At 34.9% G+C, this 8,625-nt stretch overlaps 1 pseudogene across 1 annotated transcript; it reads right to left on the bottom strand.

The window, feature by feature from the left end:
- Positions 1 to 230: 230 nt before the first annotated feature.
- LOC149566203 (disease resistance RPP13-like protein 4) lies at positions 231 to 3,191 on the bottom strand (annotated as a pseudogene). The gene has a single exon (XR_016362144.1). The product of XR_016362144.1 is annotated as a disease resistance RPP13-like protein 4 (transcript).
- Positions 3,192 to 8,625: the final 5,434 nt, after the last annotated feature.

Genomic DNA, 8,625 nt, shown 5'->3' with positions numbered 1-8,625 from the left:
TTTAAAAAAAAAATCTAATTTTAAAAATAAATGAAATTTTAAAATAACAACTAAAGTCAAATTCGAATTTTCTAATAAAAACTAAAGTCAAATTTGAATTTTCTAAAAGAAAACATAGATTTCTTAAATCATATTCTTATATTAAAAAATAATGAAAATATAAGAAAAAATTGTTAAAATATATAGTAAAAAAAATTTAAATGGAGGGTTGACTAAGAGAAAAACAAAAGTTGTCAAGTAAAGCCCATCACTTAATTAATATTTTTAAATTGACAATTCTACTCAAAAGTTTTGAACTTGGATGTTTACCTTGGGATTGTTGGCTTTAATTTTAGTCCAATATTCCATGCCTTCCTTCAACGGCTCCCACCAATGGCAAACTTGGAACCCCCAGATTTCACATGTCAACTCCTTGAGCGTTTTCAACCGCTCCAATCCCTCTCCCACTCTCTTCAGTTTCTCACAACTCGATATCTCCAACACCTCCAGACATGCCATCGCTCCATCCTCCAAATCAAACAACTCTTCTAATTTGTCAAATCTATCAATTCTGAAAAAACGGAGGTTTGGAAACCCTCTTGACTTTCCAAACGCCTTTGGCAATTCTCTGCAGCTCCAATTCGCTTCCAAATTCAAACTCACTAGATTGGAAAGCCTTTGCAACTCTGGATATTCACTACACTCACACCGATATAATCTAAGTCCCCTGAGATTTTGCAAATCACAGATCCATCTTGGCACTGGAAACTCGCTTAATTTAAGACTTTCCAAATGTTCCTTTTTTCTCATATTCTCCGGCACGTGCCAAGGATCGTAAAGTGGATCAGATGACAATACCAGACGACGCATATTCAACAGCTTCCATTTTTTCATCCTCTGCAACTCCTCCTCATTAGGAATATTTAACCATAGTTCCTGAAGCTGAGTCATCTCGCCCAAATCCTCCAACTGCTTACTTACTCTCACTGGGCATCGCAGCGTTCTTAAAGAGGCTAGCTTTACTATTCCCTCCGGCATGACGTACTCACCTCTTCTTTCTAAATGTTGAAGGCATCTAAGTTCACTTATCCATTCTGGTAGGGATCTGCAATAATCAGGGACAGCGAGAAACAAAAGACCTTTTAAGTGCCTCACACACTCTGGAACCAGGTTCATATCCGTACCTCCTAAGTTCAGGACTTTGAGAAGCTTCATCTTCCCAACGGATGCAGGCAACTTCGAGATGCTTGTCCCGCTCAAATCGAGAACCCGCAGTCTGCTCATACCGCTCAAGAAGTTGCTGGGAATGCTTCTAATCTTGTCATTCTGAGAGAGTGAGAGTGTACGGAGACAAACTGGACGGCTGTCTGAGACGGCATTGTCGTCTATCTCTTTCTTTGCCACTAAAATCCGAAAGCAGCTGCCACTGCCGTCACTTGCACTTGTACGGGCTTTCTCAAGAGATAAAGCACATTCATTTTCTATCGATATGTAGATGGCCAGATCTAGCAGCAAATCATGAATTCTGCAATGTTTGGGAGGCCTATAATCAGACACATCTTCCCATAGTTGAAGCAGACAAAGATTGGCAAGCTGATGCAAGCAATCCCATGCCACATCCATTTGGTCCTCTCCCGCAGGTATAAAACCTTCTCCGATCCACAGATATATCAGATACTCAGCATCTATCTTCTCGTCCTCGGGGCAGAAGGAAAGATATGCAAAACAGGCTTTCAGGCGGGCAGGCAGAGAATCATAGCTCAATTTCAGAATGCCCATAATCGCCTCATTTTCGCGGCCAACAGAAATTATTACCTGTTCCAGCTGATGGAGCTTCAACACCCATTTGTCCAGAATTATGGAGTTGGCCAGAGAGGCTGCTATCGTTTTGACTGCCAGTGGCAAATTTCCACATTGCTTCACAATGTTACGGGCAACTTCTTTTAGCTGCTGATGCTGAGGCTCTATATCTTCTTCAAATCCTCCAAATGCATAAACACAAAAGCCTCCAACTATCTTCATCTGTCATCAATTGCATCTCATACACACGAGCATTCAAATTTGTAGAAACCACCTTGCTTCGTGTGGTAACCACAATTTTACATTGACTATTGCTCCCACTTGGGAGGCCAAGTCTGGACAACAAGTCTTCTTCTCTAGAAGCCCTCCACACATCATCTAAAACTACTAGACATCTTAAACCTTGCAACGTTTCATTAATCCTTTGAGCTAATGTCTGCTCACTTATTCCACTATTTTTTTCTGTCTCCTCACTTAAATCTTTATCTTTTAACTGAAAGACTAAATCTTTTTGTAACATAGAAACAGAGTAACTTTGAGAAACTGAGAGCCATATAGATTTCTCGTACCTTTCTTTCGCTTTGCTGTAAACATGTTGAAGAAGATAGGTCTTGCCTATCCCTCCCATCCCAACCACCGCAATAGTTGGAATGGCTGGTTCATTCAACAAATTGAGTATGTCATCAACTTTGGACTCTATTCCCACGGGGTGTGAATCACTGGGCAGAAGATAAGTCCTCTTCAACTCCACGGGTACAATTTGAGACGTAGTGGGTAATGATGCTTCATCTGCAGCGCCCAAAACTTCACGACGTAGCCTCAGCTGCGCAGCCTTTTCATTCATATTTCCCAGGCGATCTTTGATGTCTCTAATTTGCCGCCCGATCCTGAACTGAAAAATCCATTGACTAAAACTGAAGCCGCAAGATTAGGCATCATTTCCATACATGGGTTCAAGAGCACACTCCTCGGAGATGTCCTCTGCTCTCATGGTAATGTACCGAATTTTTTCAAGCCACTGTTTCACATCATCACTGCGATGAGACTGTCGATCAGCATCTTCCAGAAAAACCCTTAAAGATCGAGCTCCTCGTTTAACCATATCAACTCTGCTCTGAAATTCACCACAGACTTTGTTGCCTCAGCTAATTTCTGAATGGCCGTCTGAACGGCCATCTCAGTAATTCTCCCCACAACAGCTCCACCAATTACAGATTCCATCTCTACTGAAGCTAAAAATGATAAATCCCTCTCTCAAGTTTCTATGCAGGAAAAAGGAAAACAGAATTGCTCAAAGCACTAATAACAAAACAGACTCGATAAGCTTGAGTGCGATCATCTAGAGACTGGATTATTTTTCACTTCAAGAAAAGCAAAATGCGTTTCTTGTGACTTCGGAATGAATTAAATCCGTTAACCCGAATAATATAAATGGCAGACAGATGGAAAAGCAAAAGAATAATATAAATGGCAGACAGATGGGAAAGCAAACGAATAATATAAATGGCAGGCAGATGGAAAAGCAAACGAATAATATAAATGGCAGACAGATGGAAAAGCAAAAGAAAAAGAGGATAAAGAGGATATTGCAAGCTGAAGTGAAGTAGCATTACTTACTAAAGGAGTTACGCCAGTCAATTCGTGCCTAAAGTTTGCGTTCAATAATAATATAAAATGAGGACTGTTATTGAGTATATTTTATTAGTTATAAGATAAATGGGAGACGGAGGAAAAATAAAAAAAGGTAAAGAGAATATTGCAAGGTGAAGCAAAGTATTATCTAATAAGGGAGATAAACCTGTCATTCAGTGGCCAAAGTGTGTTATAATTAAAGCAAGGATTGTTATTCTAGCAGCTGCAAAATGGAAAAGTGAAGAATATTGTAAATTACCTTTTCTTAATTGACAAGACACCGATAAATATCATGTTTTTAAAATTGGAACAAGTGTCATATAGTGGCATGTACTTGCCTTCATAGTTTAGAAATCAATTATAATATAATTTTAGTAATAAAGATATTCTATTATTTAATTATTTAATATTAAATTTAGTATAATAAAAAAGTAAAATATTTGTATGAAAAAATTCAAAATCATTTCTCTGAATTTTTACTCTTCAATATATTAAATTATATTATAATTATCTCTTATTATAGTTAGTATAGTTAATGAAAGTTATTTGTTTCTTTTATAACAAGATTTCAGATATTATAAATAATTAAAATATTAGTTAATAAATAAGTAAATTTATAAATTCATTCATTTAATTGTAGTTAGGTGATATAGTTGATAATAAAGAAATAGATTGAGTTATACCAAGTTGTGGTGCCAAAAGGGGGGTATAAGTGGACAACTTTTTTCTGAAATCAGCAATTTATAAACTTTAACAAGAATTTGAAGATAGTTACACTCAAAATTTTAAGATATGACAAAAAAAAAAGTAGTAGTCCTTTGAATCTAGTTTCTAAACTACTATTTTTTTTTTTTCAAAATGGTTTAGTTTTAGGTTGTCAAAAAATGGGGCCATAGAAAGTGGTACTATTTATTTCAATAAAATATAACATAGTACAAAGTGTGGCCCCCCAAAAATTATAACATTTTTTTTGAAATTCTTTAATCACTCTAGTCAAAAGTTACCTAACACTATGTAGTTTATCCCAATTTTTTTGAGTAATTTTATAATGTGTATTTTTTATTATGAACTTTTTAAATAGAAACATCCCAAAAATGTGAAATATCTATGTGCTCCCCCTAGAAATGATTGAAAACTAATATAAAATAAAAACTTATTTTTTTCAATGTGTGTAGAATGGAGTCTAGTTTCTAAAAAAGTAAGTTGTTGCAAAATTCGATTAATGAGCTAAAATCTATAGCCTAATTAGTACATGTTGGTTTTTGACAAAAAATGGACATACATTCAAAATAAATTATGGATGAAAGACTTGAAATAGTTCTAATAAAAAATAAATTATATGGTTATACAGCTAACACAGAGACCTACAATGTCATGTAACCTAATTTAATTAATGCTTAACCACGAGGAAAATTGAAGGAGAGCACATAACAAAAATCAATCATTTTTTTGTATGTTTGTAGCAAAACACGTTTTAGACTAGTTTACAAACTCCAAACCTTTGGGTTGGATCCCTAAGGAAAAAAAAAACCTTAGGCTTGGTAGAATGCAAAGCTTTGAATAGCTTGTGTGCCCTATAGTGCATGCACGCTATAGCACACACGAGCTATTTAAATCTTTTTAAATTTAATTCTTAATAGCACGTATGCACTTTATTAAAAAAATTGTTTTGAAAAACACATACACACTATAGCACGTACACACTATGGCTTGGGATACCAAGGCCATAGCACATGTGCACTATAGCACATATGCACTTTTCAAAACTAGGAAAAAAAGGTGTCATCTTTTTGGCATCACAACTTGGTGCACTTACCCCAAGCTCCAAAGATTATGAAGCATCCTTATAGGAAGATGGAGCAAGAGAATAAATATCACCTCCCCTCAATGATGGATGCACACCCATGATAGAAGCTCCTTGATGACTAAAGAAGGTGCACCATGAAGGCTAAATAATGTTCCTCCTTATAGCAAGAAATGGTGCCATAGGTGTAGCAGAGAACACTCCCCAACTAATAGGAAGAATCCTTAGAAAATATGATGTTTAAGGAAATTGGAATAAAATCTCCAAAGACTAATATGAATCCTCATAAGTGAAAGAGTCCTCCTCCATCTACTGTAAAGAAGCTAAAATGTTGTTAGCATAATTAAGTGGGTGAGGATCAGAGTGTTCCCTTGCAATGAGCGAAGAAGCCTCCTCAATAAAGAGAATATTGATGTCATCAATGATGTCTGCCACATCTTCATTGTGAGACTCCATGAACAACCCTGCAATGTATGGAAGGAATTCATCCCATGAAGCTGAAGTAGGAAGACATGGTATATCCTATTGCACTAAATCAAGAGCATATGTGGCTAGAATTGGATCAATAGAAGCAATTGGAGCATCAAGAGATGGAATCTCATCTAGAGTTGGAGGTATCATAACTAGAGTGATTGAAGATAGAATGTCTTCTAGAAATGGAGGAATAGTAGGATCTCCATATGCTTCCCAAAGGCACATCCAATTGTGATAAGGATACCAAAACTTGTCAATGAGTTTATAGAAATTAGGTGTGATACTGAAATAAATTATATCTAAAAGTCTTGCAATAGGTGGCTATTAAATGGAAGAGATCAATTTGTTGGAACATAAATAAGGAAATACTTCCTTATTCTCTCTTCTTAGATGGTCAAGGATTAAAGCACTCCTTTTTTTATAGTTACTCTTTATCAACCTTGGTCTAAGACCATCTTGATATGTGAAACAAATCTCTATGAGATCAATGTATGTATGCACCCCCCAAAATACAAAAATAATCAATCAATCCCCCCCCCCCCCCCCCTAATGTATGATTTGGCACTTTATAGGTAGTGCATTTACAATGGTAACTTGCCAATTTAGGCCTATTTCTATCCATAGAAGCCTATAACCTGATTGCAAACTAGACAATAGAAAAAAAATTACACACTTTCAAAAAAATGGAACTTGATTTGGAGTCCAAATGAGCTTGTACTAAGCTATTGAAGTGGAAAAAATTAGAATTTATGATTTGCAAAAAAATTAGGACTAGAGATCTCAAACATCCTGCACTAATGTGTAGATCATGAAATTCTACCCCAAAACAAAAAGAAAAAAAAAATTTCTCATAAAAAGGCATCCATATGAGGAAGATATTGCTATTTGAAAATCACCTTTGTTGTTATTTTTCTTAAATTTCCACCATTGCACCTCTAAAAATTAGATGACTCTAGATTTCACCTCAGATGTCCGATTTTGGTAAGACAAAAGTTGATTTGGTGATTTTTGACGTTCTAACTGTGATGCAAATATCTAATTTGCACCAACAAGCTTCAATCTTCACCTACAACAAAACTCTTCTATTGGCCTAATGCCCAAAAGTTTTCCAAAAAATAATATAGAGATGTAGATGAAAAAAATGTAGATCTGAAAATTAAATTTAGAGATCTAAAATGATCATACCAATTCTACAAATTGGGCCTTTGGGTTCTAGTTTGCAAAATAAATGTTACCTCAATTTTGACTATGGCCCAACATAGGTGAATTTATAGTCAAATTTCACCAAATTGACTCTCTCAATACAATAGTGAGGTCCACTTTGGCTCTAGACACTCCTAATAGTTATAGATACTTCAGATTTGAATCAAGGTGTCCTTAGAGAGGTGAAGCAAGAATAGTTTCTAATGGCTATGAAATGACGCTCCTATGGCTCTGAAACAATGTAAGAATTTGCCTTAGGGAAAAATTCACCCAAGACCAAGAAGCTCAACAACTAGCACAAAATAGACCAATAGAGTATGATCAAAATATCGATATGAATAATGAATTGATTTAATGTGTATAAGAGGTGCTTGTATATAAAGGCCTCTATGATGCATCTAGAATGTCTCTAAAATGAACTAGGAGATAAGCATTGCAACTAAGCACACATCCACCAGAAGTGGATTATCCTCCATTATGCATGAATATGAGTGCTTCAATGAGAGGATAAGTATGACAAAGTGTATCTCATGTAGAAATGTTGTAGACACCATTTGCTAAATTACAATTGCTTACTCCTATGTTGTCAACATGACAACTCATATGAGTGCACAAACTCCTAGGTGTCTAATCTAATAAATAATAAAATAATGCATTTATCCTAAATAAACTTAAGTAAAGTGTAAATGATAATTATTTACTCTACCAACTATCAAGATTTAACTGTGTGATTTCATGAGCAGTGATTCAACATGAATCCATCTCTCATGAGAATTAATTGAACACTTAACACTCATTGGATCTAGGTGATTCTCATAAGGGTGAAGCATCGACACTTCCTATGAGGTCACCTATCCCAATACTACTCCATTCTGAGCATGCTTAACTAAGGAATTTCCTCCATGGTTAAACCCAAAGATTGCAACCCCATTTATAAAACCTTCACCAAGTATTGTACCTTATAAACCATTCATTATAAAGCCCCTCAATCTCATCAATTGATAAATAGGAGATAATTTCCATAGCAAGTAAAATTGTGGTATTGCTATTAGGATTTAACTATGTGATTTTGAGTCAAATAATATGACTTACTATGGAAATTATTTCCTACTTAGAAATTGATGAGCTTAAGGGGCTTTATAATGAATGGCTTATAAGGCACAACACTTGATGAAGGTTTTTCAAATGGGGTTTCAAGCTTTGGGTTTAACCATGGAGGAATCTCTATAGTTAAACATGCTTAGGTTGGAGTACTACTAGGATGGGTGACCTCCTAGGAAGTCCTTGTGCTTCACCCTTATGAGCATCACCTAGATCCAATGAGTGCTAAGTGTTCTATTTATTCTCATAAGAGATGGATTCATGTTGAGTCACTACTCATGAAACATGGGTCAATGAGTTTGATTCAAAATCACATAGTTAAATCCTGATAGCAATACCACAATTTGACTCGCTATGGAAATTATCTCCTACTTATCAATTAGTATAGAATATTAAAAAATATTAAAAAAACATTGCAAAAAATTTAAAAAATATTAATCACTAATATTAGAAAAATATTAGTATAACATTAGGAATTTTTTTAAGAAAATATTAGTGTTAAATTAAAAAAATATTAGAAAAGAAATTAGAAAAAACAATAGAAAATATTTTTTTTTAAAATACTCTAGAATATTAGAATATATTAGAAAAATATAAGAAAATATTTTTAAAAATTACAAACTAGAATATTA

This window comes from Cupressus sempervirens, chromosome 3, assembly GCF_028749045.1.
Source record: "Cupressus sempervirens isolate cs-2001-9-10 chromosome 3, ASM2874904v1, whole genome shotgun sequence".
Lineage (NCBI taxonomy): Eukaryota > Viridiplantae > Streptophyta > Pinopsida > Cupressales > Cupressaceae > Cupressus > Cupressus sempervirens.
Note: the sequence above shows the minus strand (reverse complement) of the source record. Positions and strands in the feature narration are given on the sequence as shown.